The following is an 18,263-nucleotide window of genomic DNA, read 5'->3' as shown; positions in this document are numbered from 1 at the left end:
TACAGAAGCACTTAGTCTCGGGTTTGGGTTCAACCTTGGGTTTCTTCACTAGAGCAGCAGCTGATTTGCTGTTTCATGAAGTATCCCTTCTTGCCCTTGCCCTTGTTGAAACTAGTGGTTTCACCAACCATCAACAATTGATGCTCCTTCTTGATTTCTACTTTTGCGGTGTCAAACATCGCGAATATCTCAAGGATCATCATATATGTCCCTGATAGATTATAGTTCATCATGAAGCTCTAGCAGCTTGGTGGCAATGACTTTGGAGAAACATCACTATCTCATCTGGAAGATCAACTCCCACTCGATTCAAGTGATTGTTGCACTCAGACAATCTGAGCACAAGCTCAACAATTGAGCTTTTCTCCCTTAGTTTGCAGGCTAAGAGAATCGTCGGAGGTCTTATACCTCTTGACGTGGGCACGAGCCTGAAATCCCAATTTCAGCCCTTGAAACATCTCATATGTTTCGCGACGTTTTAAATCGTCTTCGGTGCCTCAACTCTAAACCGTTTAACTGAACTATCACGTAGTTATCAAAATGTGTATGTCAGATGTTCGCAACATCCACAGACGACGTTCGAGGTTCAGCATACTGAGCGGTGCATTAAGGACATAAGCCTTCTATGAAGCAATGAGGACAATCCTCAGTTTACGGACCTAGTCCGCATAATGGCTACTATCAACTTTCAATTAAATTTTTCTCTAGGAACATATCTAAATAGTAGAACTGAATCGCGAGCTACGACATAATTTGCGAAGACCTTTTGACTATGTTCAGGATAATTAAGTTCATCTTATGAACTCCCACTCAGATAGACATCCCTCTAGTCATCTAAGTGATTACATGATCCGAATCAACTAGGCCGTGTCCGATCATCACGTGAGACAGACTAGTCAACATCGGTGAACATCTTCATGTTGATCGTATCTTCTATACGACTCATGCTCGACCTTTCGGTCTCTTGTGTTCCGAGGCCATGTCTGTACATGCTAGGCTCGTCAAGTCAACCTAAGTGTTTTGCATGTGTTCCTAGGCCATGTCTGTACATGCTAGGCTCGTCAACACCCGTTGTATTCGAACGTAAGAATCCATACACCCGATCACCACGTGGTGCTTCGAAACGACGAACTTTCACAATGGTGCACAGTTAGGGGGAACACCTTCTTGAAATTTTAATGAGGGATCATCTTATTTACTACCGTCGTTCTAACCAAATAAGATGTATAAACATGATAAACATCACATGCAATCAAATAGTGACATGATATGGCCATCATCACTTTGCTCCTCTTGATCTCCATCTTCGGGGCTCCATGATCATCATCATCACCGGCATGACACCATGATCTCCATCATTGTGTCTTCATGAAGTTGTCTCGCCAACTATTACTTCTACTACTACAGCTAACGGTTAGCAATAAAGTAAAGTAATTACATGACGTTTATGTTGACACGCAAGTCATAAATAAATTAAGACAACTCCTATGGCTCCTGCCGGTTGTCATACTCATCGACATGCAAGTCGTGATTCCTATTACAAGAACATGATCAATCTCATACATCACATATATCATTCATCACATCCTTTTGGCCATATCACATCACATGGCATACCCTGCAAAAACAAGTTAGACGTCCTCTAATTGTTGTTTGCATGTTTTACGTGGCTGCTATGGGTTTCTAGCAAGAACGTTTCTTACCTACGCAAAAACCACAACGTGATATGCCAATTGCTATGTACCCTTCATAAGGACCCTTTTCATCGAATCCGATCCGACTAAAGTGGGAGAGACAGACACCCGCTAGCCACCTTATGCAACTAGTGCATGTCAGTCGGTGGAACCAGTCTCACGTAAGAGTACGTGTAAGGTCGGTCCGGGCCGCTTCATCCCACAATGCCGCTGAATCAAGATTGGACTAGTAATGGTAAGCATATTGAACAAAATCAACGCCCACAACTACTTTGTGCTCTACTCGTGCATAGAAACTACGCATAGACCTAGCTCTGATACCACTGTTGGGGGACGCAGCAATAATTCAAAATTTTCTACGTATCACCAAGATCAATCTATGGAGTCATCTAGCAATGAGGGAGGAGTGGATCTACATACCCTTGTAGATCGCGCGCGGAAGCGTTCAAGAGAACGGGGTTGATGGATTCGTACTCGTCGTGATCCAAATCACCGATGATCCTAGCGCCGAACGGACGACACCTCCGCGTTCAACACACGTACGGAGCAGCGACGTCTCCTCCTTCTTGATCCAGCAAGGGGGGAGGAGAGTTTGATGGAGATCCAGCAGCACGACGGTGTGGTGGTGGAAGTAGCGGGATTCCAACAGGGCGTCGCCAAGCGCTGCGGGAGGAGGGAGATGTGTCATGGGAGGGAGATGGAGGCGCCAGGGCTTAGGTGTTGCTGCCCTCCCTTCCCCCCACTATATATAGGGCCAAGGGAGAGGGGGGGCGCAGCCTTGGCCCTTCCTCAAAGGAAGGGTGCGGCCAGGGAGGAGTCAACCTCCCCAAGGCACCTCGGAGGTGCCTTCCCCTTTTAGGACTCTTCCTTTCCCTTATCTCTTGGCGCATGGGCCTCTTGGGGCTGGTTCCCTTGGCCCATATGGGCCAAGGCGCACCCCCTACAGCCCATGTGGCCCCCCGGGGCAGGTGGCCCCACCCGGTGGACCCCCAGGACCCTTCCGGTGGTCCCGGTACAATACCGGTGACCCCGAAACTTGTCCCTATGGCCGAAATAGCACTTCCTATAAATAATTCTTTACCTCCGGACCATTCCGGAACTCCTCGTGACATCCGGGATCTCATCCGGGACTCCGAACAACATTCGGGTTACCGCATACTAATATCTCTATAACCCTAGCGTCACCGAACCTTAAGTGTGTAGACCCTACGGGTTCGGGAGACATGCAGACATGACCGAGATGACTCTCCGGTCAATAACCAACAGCGGGATCTGGATACCCATGTTAGCTCCCACATGTTCCATGATGATCTCATCGGATGAACCACGATGTGAAGGACTTAATCAATCCCGTATACAATTCTCTTTGTCTAGCGGTATGATACTTGCCCGAGATTCGATCGTCGGTATCCCGATACCTTGTTCAATCTCGTTACCGGAAAGTCTCTTTACTCGTTTCATAACACATCATCCCGTGATCAACTCCTTGATCACATTGTGCACATTATGATGATGTCCTACCAAGTGGGCCCAGATATACCTCTCTGTTTACACGGAGTGACAAATCCCAGTCTCGATTCGTGCCAACCCAACAGACACTTTCGGAGATACCCGTAGTGCACCTTTATAGTCACCCAGTTACGTTGTGACGTTTGGCACACCCAAAGCACTCCTACGGTATCCGGGAGTTGCACAATCTCATGGTCTAAGGAAATGATAATTGACATTAGAAAAGCTTCAGCATACGAACTACATGATCTTGTGCTAGGCTTAGGATTGGGTCTTTGTCCATCACATCATTCTCCTAATGATGTGATCCCGTTATCAATGACATCCAATGTCCATGGTCAGGAAACCGTAACCATCTATTGATCAATGAGCTAGTCAACTAGAGGCTTACTAGGGACATGGTGTTGTCTATGTATCCACACATGTATCTGAGTTTCCTATCAATACAATTCTAGCATGGATAATAAACGATTATCATGAACAAGGAAATATAATAATAACTAATTTATTATTGCCTCTAGGGCATATTTCCAACACTGTACGCCACAAACTTGGGCCAGCTAATCACAGGGTGATGCATCAGCCCGCGAGAGCTGCTGGGGCAAGGAGAGCGTCACCGGTTGAGGGGCGACAGTGCTTGCTCTTCGCGGGGCTTCAGAAATCTCATCGATGAACTCTATTTCCTTTCGTGGCCACTAGATGTGATGTAATAGTGTTTCTCCCAAGGTCCTTTGCTCATTGAAGTCTCCTAGGACATTCTTCAGGGCAAATTCATTGAATCCAAGCTTTACTTCAGTCACGTAGCACTTCACATAGCCCGCCTTCAATGGCACATTGTCCAAGAAGAAGCCATCTTCCAAGAAGGGTGGGCAAACCCAGGTTGTTGCATATTTCAATGTACCTTCATAATGTGTAAGCACGCTCTTCAGTCTATCTTTCATTCCAGATAGATCAGATATAGCATCATCACGAGCAGCTGCAGTCTCAGTGTCGCTGGGGTCAGCTGATGCACAACTACTCTTGTGCAGTGTTGTCGTGCAATAAGCAACATCATCCATGCCCGCCTCTCCTCCCATCTGCTGGCTATCTGTCAATGTTAGAGTCTTCTGCATCATCATTGAGTCCTCAACATCCTTTCGAACAGCCGGATAAATCTCCTTCTTCAATTTTCAAACAATGCATTCTGCTTCATTTCACTCCTTGCTTTTTTCATGCCGAGCCTCTCTTCTTTGCTGAGTGTGAAAGCCATCTTGTGCGGGACATTGACACCTATACTCCTTGCACGGCCAGGGGGCTCTTTTGTGTCCAGAGCAATGGATAGAATGTCACATGGCCATGAGTTCCTGTAGAACCTTCCAGGGATCTTGGAAGCCTCTACCATCACTTCATACAGTTTGGCGTCACGTGTGTTTTCAAAGTAATAAGTTCCGTCATCATGCCTCTTTGCACGTGCCCGCAAGTAGTCTCTGGCGAGTTCGCCCTTGATTTCACTAAAGGCCAGATTCCCACCCGTTGCTACTGCTTCTTTGTCCTCCTGTTCCCATATCAATTTCATGCCGTAGTATCCTGCCACACCCATATAGTGGGGGTGTATGTTCTTCTTCTGAAGTTCCGATTGTTTGAAACTCTTCGCAGCAAACTCTGGAGTTTCCCTGACCCTTTTGAATTCTGCCCAGTCTGCCTTTGTAATTTGGGGGTATGCGGGGATTGGGTCCTTGCCTTTACTCCAGTACTTCTTGTACAGCACGTGCTTCCAGTTTCTCCAAGCATCCCTAGCCTTCTTCAGTGCAGCGTGTTCCACATGCATTCTCCACTGCTCTGGAACATTGAAGTGATCCATGATCTCCCGGACTATCCTTCGCCGTGTTTCTGTGTCAGCCTTCCGAAACCCCAGCAGATTAATGTTGAGTCTTGCCCTGCCAACAAATCCACACACACACTCCTAAACCTCATGCGTGGTTTATCTGGTTTAGTTGGAGCCCAAGACTTTAAATCAATATCGGTTACTTCATATACACCTTTAGGCTAGTGTGTAGGCTTCCTTGGAGCGTTCCTCGGTGTCCTGACCGGAAGGGTAATTGCTGCAGCTCTATCCCGTTCAAGACTACTTGATCCCTCACAATCTACTGAAGACCTAGGGTTGTCCGAATCAGATGAAGATACATGGCCTGAATGAGTGTTGTCGCTGCTACTCGGCATCTACAGAGAACACATGAGAAACTCAGGAAAGGAGGATATGCATAAAATTAACAACTTGGTATCAAGCTTTCTAAACATGCCATGCAATAATTTAGAAAATGTATGGCTAATTTGTTAAGTTTGTGTGACTCGGGCGCCCGTGATCTCTAAATAGGTAGTAACTTATTGGAACAAATACAACTTATATGTAGTAAGGAAGGTAGATAATGAACATATATACGCTCTCTGTTATTTATAGCCAATTTGGGAACATATGGAACAAAATTGGAAGAGGGATTGCAAGGAAATATGCCTCACCGTGATGGAGAGCAGTAACTAACAGGATTCTTAATGCAAACCCGGCCGGACCATAGGAGAGGCAAGGGTTACTACATTGATATGCTCGAGGGTGGCTGGCGAGCAAACAAAGACGGCGAGGCGGGGGCCGCCGCGTGTTGGGAACGACAGTGGAGGTAGGCTTGACGCCGAAGAGCGGGCACACGACCGGGGTGAGCACGGCAGCGCCGAAGAAAGTTCTGTTGTGGATCTGGGGGAGGGGGAGCTGGCGAAGGAGATTGGGTGGACTAGTTGAGTGAAACGCGGGCGGACTGTGTGGGTGTTGGCAGCCTAGGTGAAAAGGGTGAAAAATATCTCCGGTTTCCGCGCACGCGGAAAGGCCTATGCAAATGGTTACCTTTAAGCGCTTGTGTGCACAAACAGAATAATTTCATTTGAAATGAAGACGTACTAATTTTGAAATGAAGATGTGAGTTAATCGTTTCTCCTCTAAAATTTTCACACGTAAATCAATCACAATTTTACCACGGGTTTGATTTGCTGGCGCATTTCCGGTCCCGTGTGCTATGTGTAAGACATCTTTTGGCATTTATCGTGCATGTTGGCATATAAATCAATTCCAAGCCGGACTGCATTTCCTGTCAAAAGGGATGAGGATTGCTGTTCGATCTAGGAGCATCCAATGGTGCAGACGTACGATCTGTGGGGTTTGGGTTTTGGCCAATCAGAACGCACGACTCAGATCGCGCGCGCAGCAAGGGGGGCATCGGCCACGGTTTGGTAGGCACATAGCTTACCTGTGTGAACCGTGTGCTATTTGAAAACATTTTCTGGGGAGGGGCTATTTGAAATCATGTACATGTGTTGTCGAAAGGGATGAGGATCGCCGTTCGATCAAGGAGAATCCAATGGTGCAGACATACGACCCGTGGGGTTTGGGTTCTGGCCAATCAGAATGCACGACTCAGATCGCGCGCGTGGCAGAGGGGTGGGGGGGTGCATCGGCCACAGTTTAGTGGACACATGGCTTTCGTGAGTGAACCGTGTGCTCTTTGAAAACATTTACATTACCTAACATCATATTTTTGTTCGAATGAAAACATGAGTTCATCGTTTCACCTCCAATTTTTTTCCACAGTAAGAAATCATGAGTATAGTGGAGAGTGTCATATACTAGTACCATGAATATACAGTACATATGATACTAGTGTATGATACTACATTTGATGAATTATAGCGCATAGTATAATACATAGAGTATAGTATCATATATATATATATATATATCATATTTATTGCCATGCATGACACAAATTAGCATCGCATTTAACATGATACGGTATCTACCTACTATATGTTACTCTAACCCTCTTTATATATATTTAATTCTTTGCCACATCAGCATACTTGCTATTTCCGAGTGCATGACATCATCGGCCACTATGGATAGCCTTATATAGTGGGGAGTATCATATAGTATCATGCATATGATACTAGTGTATGATACTACGTACATACCTTCATAGTGCATATATAGTATCATAGAGTAGTACTAGATCGCTCTGTAAACTAATATAATAGCATTTAGATTACTAAATAGTTACCTAAACGCTCTTATATTAGTTTATGAAGGGAGTATATATCATAGATGACCGTATTTATGAATTGAGCCCTATAAGGCTGGTTGTAATGGGGAGTATTATATATATACTAGTAGTATCATGCATGCATATATATGATAGTGTAGCTAGGATACTACTTCCGTAATGCATAGTATCATAAGTTAACATCTTAGGTTGCCTTACTAATTGTCATGAATCACACAAAGTAGTAGTACAACATTTAATATGACACGGTATCATGATATGACACCACATCCTCTCTTGTGTGCCACATCATCCAGAAAGTCTAGTTGGCATGCATGATACCGCTTATGATAACACCATTACAACCAGCCTAAACCGGAAAGGAGGGAGTATGAGACTAGCCACAATGGAGAGTACTACACTAGTAACATACACATATCCCTAGACTATATATGTTACTACCTTCATAGTGGGTAGTAACATAAGTGTAGTGTCATGAAACTATCTAAGTTACTGAAACTATCTCTCTCCTCATTAACTTATTGCCACATAAGCAAGTTTGGTGAGTTGGAGTCAGTGTTACTGCTGAAGTTACTCCCACTGTGGCTGGTTTGATACTAGCTAGTAGTCTATGATATACTAGCTACCTCACTTAGAGCATGCATGGTTAATAATACAGCCAAGGGGCGGCTATAAGAAGTTTCCATGTCATATACAGCCAACCTCTTAGCGGGCATGTACAATAATAGGTTTTATATACGTACTAGTTTATCAATAGTTGGCCCACCTTACATCCTCACAAAGTGTCTTGGGTCTCATGTTGTAGCTGGCTCTACTAACCAAGAGCCCGCTTCTCTTCTCTTTCCTCCAACTAATAAGCACAAATATATTATTGTATTCCTTATATCCAGACTACCCATAGTGGGAGTAACATATGTAGTAACATCACACATATCTAGATAAAATAGATGATGTGGCAAGCAATAAATGAAGAAATAGAGGAAAGTGGATATGTGTGATGTTACTACCTATGTTACTCCCACTGTGGATATAGTCTTACTATAGTATGAGACTACCCACAATGGGAGTAACATAGGTAGTAACATCACACATATCTAGATAAATTAAGTAGATGATGTGGCAAGCAATAAATGAAGAAAGAGAGCAAAGTAGTAACATAGCTAGTTACTAGTAGTATGAGTAACATCACATGTACATATCTAATAACCCACAAGTATAGGGGATCGTAACAGTTTTCGAGGGTAGAGTATTCAACCCAAATTTATTGATTCGACACAAGGGGAGCCAAAGAATATTCTCAAGTATTAGCAGCTGAGTTTTGCATTCAACCACACCTGGAAACTTAATATCTGCAACAAAGTATTTAGTAGCAAAGTAATATGATAGTAGCGATAACGGTGGCGAAAGTAATAGTTTTGGTTTTATAGTGATTATAATAGTAGCAACATAAAAGTAAATAAGCGAAGAACATTATGTGAAAAGCTCGTAGGCAATGGACTAGTGATGGATAATTATGTTGGATGCAATTCCTCATGCAATAGTTATAACATACGGTGACACAGAACTAGCTCCAGTTCATCAATGTAATGTAGGCATGTATTTCGAATATAGTCATACATGCTTATGGAAAAGAACTTGCATGACATCTTTTGTCCTACCCTCCTATGGCAGCGGGGTCCTATTGCAAACTAAGGGATATTAAGGCCTCCTTTTAATAGAGTACCGGACCAAAGCATTAACACTTAGTGAATACATGAACTCCTCAAACTACGGTATCACCGGTAAGTATCCTGATTATTGTCACTTCGGGGTTAACGGATCATAACAAATAATAGGTGACTATAGACTTGCAAGATAGGATCAAGAACTCACATATATTCATGAAGACATAATAGGTTCAGATCTGAAATCATGGCATTCAGGACTAGTGACAAGCATTAAGCATAGCAATGTCATAGCAACATCAATCTTAGAACATAATGGATAATAGAGATCAAACCCTAAAAAAACTAACTCGATTACATGATAAATCTCATCCAACCCATCACCGTCCAGCAAGCCTACGATGGAATTACTCACGCACGGCGGTGAGCATCATGAAATTGGTGATGGAGGAAGGTTGATGATGACGATGGCGACGGATTCCCCTCTAGGGAGCCCCGAACGAACTCCAGATCAGCCCTCCCGAGAGAGATTAGGGCTTGGTGGCGGCTCCATATCGTAAAACGCGATGAATCCTTCTCTCTGTTTTTTTCTCCCTGAACGTGAATATATGGAGTTGGAGTTGAGGTCGGTGGAGCACCAGGGGGGCACGAGGCAGGGGGCGCGCCCCCACCCTCGTGGTCAGGGTGTGGGCCCCCTGGCCTTGATTCTTTCACCAGTATTTTTATATATTCCAAAAATATTCTTCATTGATTTTCAGGTCATTCCAAGAAATTTTATTTCTGCACAGAAATAACACCATGGCAATTCTGCTGAAAACAGCATCAGTCCGGGTTAGTTCCATTCAAATCATGCAAGTTAGAGTCCAAAACAAGGGCAAAAGTGATTGGAGAAGTAGATACGTTGGAGATGTATCAACTCCCCCAAGCTTAAACCTTTGCTTGTCCTCAAGGAATTCAGTTGATAAACTGAAAGTGATAAAGAAAAACTTTTACAAACTCTGTTTGCTCTTGTTGTTGTAAATATGTAAAGCCAGCATTCAAGTTTTCAGCAAAGATTATGAACTAACCATATTCACAATAACATTTAAGTCTCATGTTTACTCATATCAATGGCATAATCAACTAGCGAGCAATAATAATAAATCTCGGATGACAACACTTTCTCAAAACAATCATAATATGATATAACAAGATGGTATCTCGCTAGCCCTTTCTGAGACCGTAAAACATAAATGCAGAGCACCACTGAAGATCAAGGGCTGACTGGAAATTGTAATTCATGGTAAAGGAGATCCAGTCAAGTTATACTCAATGTAAACTAACAATAATACATGCAAATGACAGTGGTGCTCTCCAACTGGTGCTTTTTAATAAGAGGATGATGACTCAACATAAAAGTAAATAGACAGGCCCTTCTTAGAGGGAAGCAGGGATTTGTAGAGGTGCCAGAGCTGATTTTGAAATAGAGATGAATAATATTTCGATTGGTATACTTTCATTGTCAACATAACAACCGAGAGATCTCGATATATTCCATGCTACACACATTATAGGAAGTTCCCAAGCAGAATGGTAAAGTTTATACTCCCCCACCACGAACAAGCATCAATCCATGGCTTGCACAAAACAACTGGTGCCTCCAACTAACAACAATCCTGGGGAGTTTTGTTCGCAATTATTTTGATTTGATTTGAGCATGGGACTGGGCATCCCGATGACCAGCTATTTTCTCGTGAGTGAGGAGCGGAGTCCACTCCTCTTGAGAATAACCCACCTAGCAAGGAAGATACAGACAGCCCTAGTTGATACATGAGCTATTCGAGCATACAAAACATAATTTTTATTTGAAGGTTTAGAGTTTGGCACATACAAATTTACTTGGAACGGCAGGTAGATACCGCATATAGGAAGGTATGGTGGACTCATTGGAATAACTTTTGGGGTTTATGGAGTTGGATGCACAAGCAGTATTCCCGCTTAATACAAATGAAGGCTAGAAAGAGACTGGGAAGCGACCAGCTAGAGAGCGACAACAGTCATGAACATGCATTAAAATTAATAAACACTGAATGCAAGCATGAGTAGGATATAAATCACCATGAACATAAATATCATGGAGGCTATGTTGATTTTGTTTCAACTACATGAGTGAACATGTGCCAATTCAAGCCACTGAAATCGTTCAAAGGAGAATACCACCCTATCATACCACATCACAACCATTTTAATAGCATGCTGGCACGCAAGGTAAACCATTATGAACTCCTATCAAATTAAGCATGGCATGAGAAACTATAATCTCTAATTGTCATTGCAAACATATTTCATTCATAATAGGCTGAATCAGGAACGATGAACTAATCATATTTACAAAAAAAGAGGTCGAGTTCATACCAGCTTTTCTCATCTCAATCAGTTCATCATATATCGTCACTATTGCCTTTCACTTAGACAAGTGAACAGTGTGAAGAATAATAATAGTTCACGTGCATTGGACTAAGCTGGAATCTGCAAGCATTCAATTCAAGGGAGAAGACAAGGTAATATGGGCTCTTTGTTCGATCAACAAAATGCATAAGAGAGCCACTCAACATTTTCATCGTGGTCTTCTCCTCTCGACCCCCAAAGAAAAGAAAGGAAATAAAACTATTTACATGGGAAAGCTCCCAACAAGCAAAAGAAGAATGATAAATCTTTTTTGGGTTTTCTTTTAGTTATTACTGCTACATGCATGGAAAGTAAACTAGCTAAAAGCTACAACTAATTTTTTTCTTAAGGGTTTTTCAAACACACAAGAAGAAAGCTTAAAATAGAAAATAAACTAGCATGGATGATACAATGAAAAAGTATGAGCACCGACAATTGGCATGAGTGTGTGAACATGAATGTAATGTCGGTGAGAGATACATACTCCCCCAAGCTTAAGCTTTTGGCCTAAGCTGGTCTATGGCCATGGATCAAAGCTGCCCTCTCCGGTGTACTAAGCAGGGTCCTCGGGGTGCCACTGGTTGGCGATCTTCTCCGAATCCCACTGATAAATAGACTGACGGTGAGGATCAAGTGGTGGCTCCGGCTCTGGAGCTGATGTCAGGCTCTGGTATGCCTAAACAGCCTCCGACAAAACAAGGTACGTGCTTGAGAATATGTTGAACAAAGAGGGAGCGGGCAAGGTAATAGTCTCAAAGTAATTCTTATCAGTCTATAGTTAAGCATCTTCTTCTTATTCTTAACAATAAAATCATGTGTAACATACTCTTATAATCTAGAAAAACATGAGGCAGCAACTTTTCCTCTTTCTCATAGTGCCTAATAGGTATGTTAAAGTGTGCAGCAAGGCACGAGGCGAAGATGCCTCCCCAGACGGGACCCTTTGTACGGTTCAGATTTAACTGTTTAGCAACAATAGAGCCTAAACTAAAAGTGGTATCATGAAACAAAGCATGTCGCAAAATAACAATATCAGGGGCACTAAGATTTCCACAGTTCCCGCGACCAATTAAGCATCTACTAGCAAATATTGCAAAGTAACGTAGAACAAGAAAATGTATGCTAGTGATTCATGCATCGAAAACTTTCCTCGTTTCCCCTACAGCAATCATATCAATAAATCCCTCCACATCATGACGATGTGGTATCCTACGAACCCAGCAAAAATCATAAAGTGACATCTCCTTATGCTTATCATATAAATAAAATTCCATAGAAGGTGGTGATCTCCTAGCATGGAAATGAAAATTTTGCACAAAAATATTGGTGAGTAAGAGATACTGTTAACGCTGATCATGGAGAAAGTCAGTGAGGCCTGCATTCTCACTCAAATAATAAAAATCTTCATAAATCCTGGCTTCTCTCAAAAACTCATGACAAGACCATTCACACGGCCGGACCTCCGCAGTACGATGGAGATTATACTTGGGCTTCTTATTCTCTTCACTTTGCTTATCCTTCGAGCTTCGACTCGATGAGCCCCTCAAAAATCTCTTCATCTTTTTCTGCAAATTTCTGAAAATTTTAGTAACTTAAAATAAAAGTGAACCGAACTCAACAAAATTGATAGCAACCACTCCTACAAGTTCCTGGAGACTATATCATGCATTAAAACTACTTTTGACCACATAAATTTGACATGCAAGCTCAAGAATAGGGTCACCTAAGCCACAAAAATTTGCAATAAATAAAGCACTAGAACAAAAACTAATTGGACCATTGGAGGAGTCACATACCGAAGAACAATCTCCCAAAACAGTTTTGTGAATGGAGCTTTGAGCAAGGAGATCGAAAATGGTAGCAAGATGAGTTAGAACACGTGTTTGAGCTGGTGGATGATTTTTTCTGGAGGAAGACGAAGTGTGTGGGTACAAGAATAAGTGGAGAGGACCCACGTGGGGTCCACGAGGCAGGGGGGCGCGCCCAGGGGGTCCTTATTTTGCGCGTAATAAGGAGGCATTTCCTTGCGTGCGGCCGTGGACCCAGCTGTCAGCCTCTCCACGTACAGTCCACTTCAGATGCATGTCGGTCATTGATCACGTTGACCGGGCCACGCCGAAAGCACCAGGGTGATGGACGACGGTGAGGCCTAGGAAGGGAATGACACGGAGGCAGGGAAGACTCGGCAGTTGTTTCCCACACGAAGGGGAGTACGACTGTACGAGGGTTTACTGGTTCATCTACCATCGCCGGAGAATAACAACAGGTGTGGGTGAGTAGAGGGATTGCTAGGCCAGCGATGGGACTATAGTGGGGCGGTGAGGCCTGCGCGGCAGCACAGCCGGCCACGGGGAGGAGGGAGTAGGCAGTCCCGCCGACGCTTGTTTGAGCGGCTGGAGCAGGAAGAGCAGAGATTGAAGAAGCACGATGGCCGTTGGATGGACATCCAACAGTCACTGCTTGTGCGTCAACCTTTTTTTAGGAAAGCCTCGAATCTGTGGAAAACATCATACAGCCCATCTGCCATTATTTCTAATAATTTACAGCCCATTTGCTAATTCTTAAGGTTTTTTTGGAGCCCATATTCTTTTTGTTAGCATTACAGCCCATATTGTGGCCATGGTTAAAAAATTATACGAAATTTTTCATATTCTAGTGCGGTCCGAACTGTTTTTAATCCCGAAATTTCAAGTCACATTCAAACTGATTTGAAAAATAAATGTATATCAATATAAAATCCAACAAATTGTCCACGCATAAAAATCAATGCAATTTAAAATCTCGAAATGAAAAAAAGAAATTTGAAACTAATTGCTGGTTTGATGTGTTTTAAAAATGTGCAGCCCATTTCTCATACTAATAGGCCATTTTCTTGGCCAACCGAATGAAGCTCTCCTCATCTTGAAAGATTTGCAGCCCAATAGGCCTGACAAAGCGACTTACTTGGCAAATCACAAAAAAAACTGGGTTGTGGTCGTGGACCCAGCTGTCAGCCTCTCCACGTACAGTACTGTTCCGATGGAAGTCGGTCATTGACCACATTGACCATGCCATGCCGAGAGCACCAAGGCGGTGGACGACGGCGAGGCCTAGGAAGGGGACGACGCGGAGCCGGGGAAGACGCGGCAGTGGATGCCCACGCGGAGTGGAGTACGAGGGTTCACTGGTTTAGCTGCGGTGTGAGGTTGTCGTCAACGTAGAATAACATGGGGTGTGGGTGAGTGGAGGGATGGCCTAGCCAGCGGTAGGAGTAGTATGGGGGCGGTGAGGCCTCCTGGGCTGCACAGCCGGCCATGGGAGGTAGGAGCAGGCGGCATGACCGGCGCTGCTTTGGGCGGCTGGAGGAAGAAGACCAGAGGTTGAAGAAGCACTAAGGCCGTTGGATGGACATTGTGGGAGTCCTGGATTAGGGGGTCTCCGGACAGCTGGACTATCTCCGTTGGCCGGACTGTTAGACTATGAAGATACAAGATTGAAGACTTCGTCTTGTGTCCAGATGGGACTCTACTTGGCGTGGAAGGCAAGCTAGGCAATACGTATATGGATATCTCCTCCTTTGTAACCGACCTTGTGTAACCCTAACCCTCTTCGGTGTCTATATAAACCGAAGGGTTTTAGTCCATAGGACAACAATCACAACATACAATCATACCATAGGCTAGCTTCTAGGGTTTAGCCTCTCTGATCTCGTGGTAGATCTAATCTTGTAACACTCATATCATCAATATTAATCAAGCAGGACGTAGGGTTCTACCTCCATCAAGAGGGCCCGAACCTGGGTAAAACTTCGTGTCCCTTGCCTCATGTTACCATCCGGCCTAGACGCACAGTTCGGGACCCCCTACCCGAGATCCGCCGGTTTTGACACCGACAGACATCGTACGATCACTAGAGCTAGAATCGTTCATATTGACTAAGGTGACAAAGCCCTCCGTCCCTGTCAACTTAGTAGGCCCACAAGTCAGCCTCCCATTGTGGTGGGTCCAGATGGCAGGGGGTATTCATTTTTTTGTGCGCAATAAGGAGGCACTTCCTTGCGTGCAAAGATATAGTTGGTGGGTCCGACCTGTCAGCGGAGGGAACGTTTTTTTGTGAAATACAGAGGCCCTTCCGGCAGGTCCCAGATGTCAGGTGGAGGAATCATTATTTAGCGCGTAATAAGGAGGCATTTCCTTGTGTGCGGCCGTGGAACCAGCTGTCAGCGTCTCCACGTACAGTCCACTTCCGATGGATGTCGTTCGATGACCACGTTGACCATGCCGCGCCGAGAGCACCAGGGCGGTGGACAACGGCAAGGCCTACGAAGGGAACGACATGGAGCCGGGGAAGATACGGTAGTTGCTACCCACACGCTGGAGTGTACGAGGGTTGACTGGTTCGGCTGCCGGCACCGGAAAATAACAGGAGGTGTGGGTTGGTAGAGGGATAGACAGGCCAGGGATGCGAGTATATGATGGGGCCGTGAGGCCTTCCCGGCAGCATAGCCGACCACGGGAGGCGGGAGCAGACGGTTCCGACGGTGCTGGTTTGGGCGGCTAGGGCAGGAAGATCAGAGACTAAAGAAGCACGATTGTCGTTAGATTGACATCTAACGGTCTGACGCTGATAGAGTCGATTGTTGACTAAGTTTCTTTTTTGATAAACCTTGTGTACGCATGAACTTAGGAGGCCCACAAGTCAGCCTCCAAATCTGCGGCAGACAACATAGAGCCTATTTGCTATTTTTTATTTATGTGCAGCCCATTTGCTAATTCTTAAGTAATTTATTACAGCCCATTTTCTGCCCAGGACCACAGCCAAAAAGTTCAACCTTATTTTGCATATTTCGGTGGAGTCCGAAATTTTGTAATCCCAAAATGATAAACATTTTTAAGAACTTATTGATTTGCCAAAAAATTGTTTTGTTTTTGTAAGCAAATAAGACATGGGACAATTGAGTTGGTTTAAGGGAAAACCAGTGGTAAAAAAATCAGCGCTGGGAGGGAAAACAACAACAAAAATACGGATGTAAATATGAAAAGGGAATTTTATGTATTTTCAATATAATAATACATGTATATGAACTAGTAAAACTATAGGTATAGATTAGAAAACGGATGTAGGACATGCGTTTCAAGAGGAAAATAGAACTGGGTTGTGTGTTTGATTTAGCAAAAAAAAGTGCCTGCGGATGTTGTAAGACAAAATATAACTAACGCTGGCGGGCCAGAGACCAGTAGATACCTGCTGGATCTTTGTGCCCCGTTGTCGTCATGGGCTGGGCCTGTTAAAAACAAAACCAAGCCTGGGCAGTCTACAGCCCAGTTGAAACTTGCTCGACCTGAAAAAACAATATACGTGCTCAATAAACGAGAGAATTCTGCAAGTATAGACTGATAACTGGGATGCAGCAGGGATATTGTTTTTTCATCGTGATAATAAGAGCATGCAATTGTTTTGAAAAATTTGGAGAACTGGGAATTCGAACGGCAGGTGCTTATGCTACCCATCAAATAAAAATCAGGAGCCTAAAAATTCGTTTCGAAACAAATGATTCAGCTTTATATCCATGTCGACCCTCGGCATGATGGTTGGAAGCAAATGCCAAGTTCATACCAAAAGATCGTTAACAACAATACCAACTTGCGGACCACGAGGTAGTACAAGTACCAATACCAAACTAACTTGTAATCTTTTTACTCCTGGCCCTAGTGTTCGTCTAGTAGAAAATCTTGCAGAGGACCAGCTCCCGTTCCTTCTCTTGCTCCAGGTCCCCGAGGTGGTATTGGTGCATCACCCAGTTGGTCCTCTGATGGTCGAAGTTCTTGTTGGTGTGCAGCACCAGAACCTTTTTGCTTCCCATCTGTCGGTCGTTGTGCCACATCGCGTGCATGCCGCACTCGGACTGTATCTTGCGAGGCGTCCACGTGCCCCTTTTGAATGCCCTGGAATTGCAGTGGAAGAAATGCTTGCTTAGGCCACTCAATGTGATACCTGCAATATTGTCGAATACAGGCTTTAGTGTACGTAGTTGGCATTTTCATAACATCTTTGGCATGTTGCAGTCACTTGTTGCAGTCACCAGGTCTATGTCTAAAAATAAAAATGGAGCTATAAACAAAGGAATATGCTTGTGCAAGTAGACGGCCAATCAATGTCCTACCTGGAAGTTTCTCAGGATGGGGGTAGCATATGCCGTGCTCGCTGTCGATGGTTGGTATGAACAAATCGATGAGAGGGTAAGATCTCGCGCTGTCAGCACTCACTTTGGCCTCAAGGTGCTCGATCAACTCCTGATCTGTGGGATCGAACTTGACGCCAGCCGGCAGCACCGACCAATCCTTCTTAGACTTGCATGGGTTAATTCCAGTTATATGGTACTCAATGTATGATCAATCGACTGTTTTAAGTGAATGATGAAAGATTTTGACAGATAAGTGGTACTCCAAATCTAAAGTCCAGAATACCCGAACACGTCGCCACGATTCTTGTGTCACCTCACGCGCAGCGTGTTGTCACGTCATTTGAATGTGTGGACATGATGAATAATTTGACTGACATATACTAATACTTCTACTCTACTACTTACTAGTCGTATTTAGTGTCACATTTTAACCATAGGTTTAACTAACAAGTACGCACTTGAAGCCTAAGTGATATATATATACTGCACAACATCTCCATCATCATTATCAGTACATCATGCGTAGGTGAGTTAGGATGCACTTGGTCCCAGAAAGGCATCTCCTTCAAACCAGAGGAGTGCTTCAAACTAACAACAGTAAATAATATACAACAAAAGAGGGTCGTGCTACAGCAGCAGAATACATGGCTCAGTGTACATATCAATACGAATCAAGTTGTGCATATTTGCTGTTGGCATGAACCACATCGTCGCATGTCGGATT

The sequence above is a fragment of the Triticum aestivum genome, chromosome 7A (genome assembly GCF_018294505.1).
Source record: "Triticum aestivum cultivar Chinese Spring chromosome 7A, IWGSC CS RefSeq v2.1, whole genome shotgun sequence".
Classification (NCBI taxonomy): Eukaryota; Viridiplantae; Streptophyta; class Magnoliopsida; order Poales; family Poaceae; genus Triticum; species Triticum aestivum.
The sequence above is the reverse complement of the archived record's forward strand: the minus strand, read 5'-3'. Positions refer to the sequence as shown.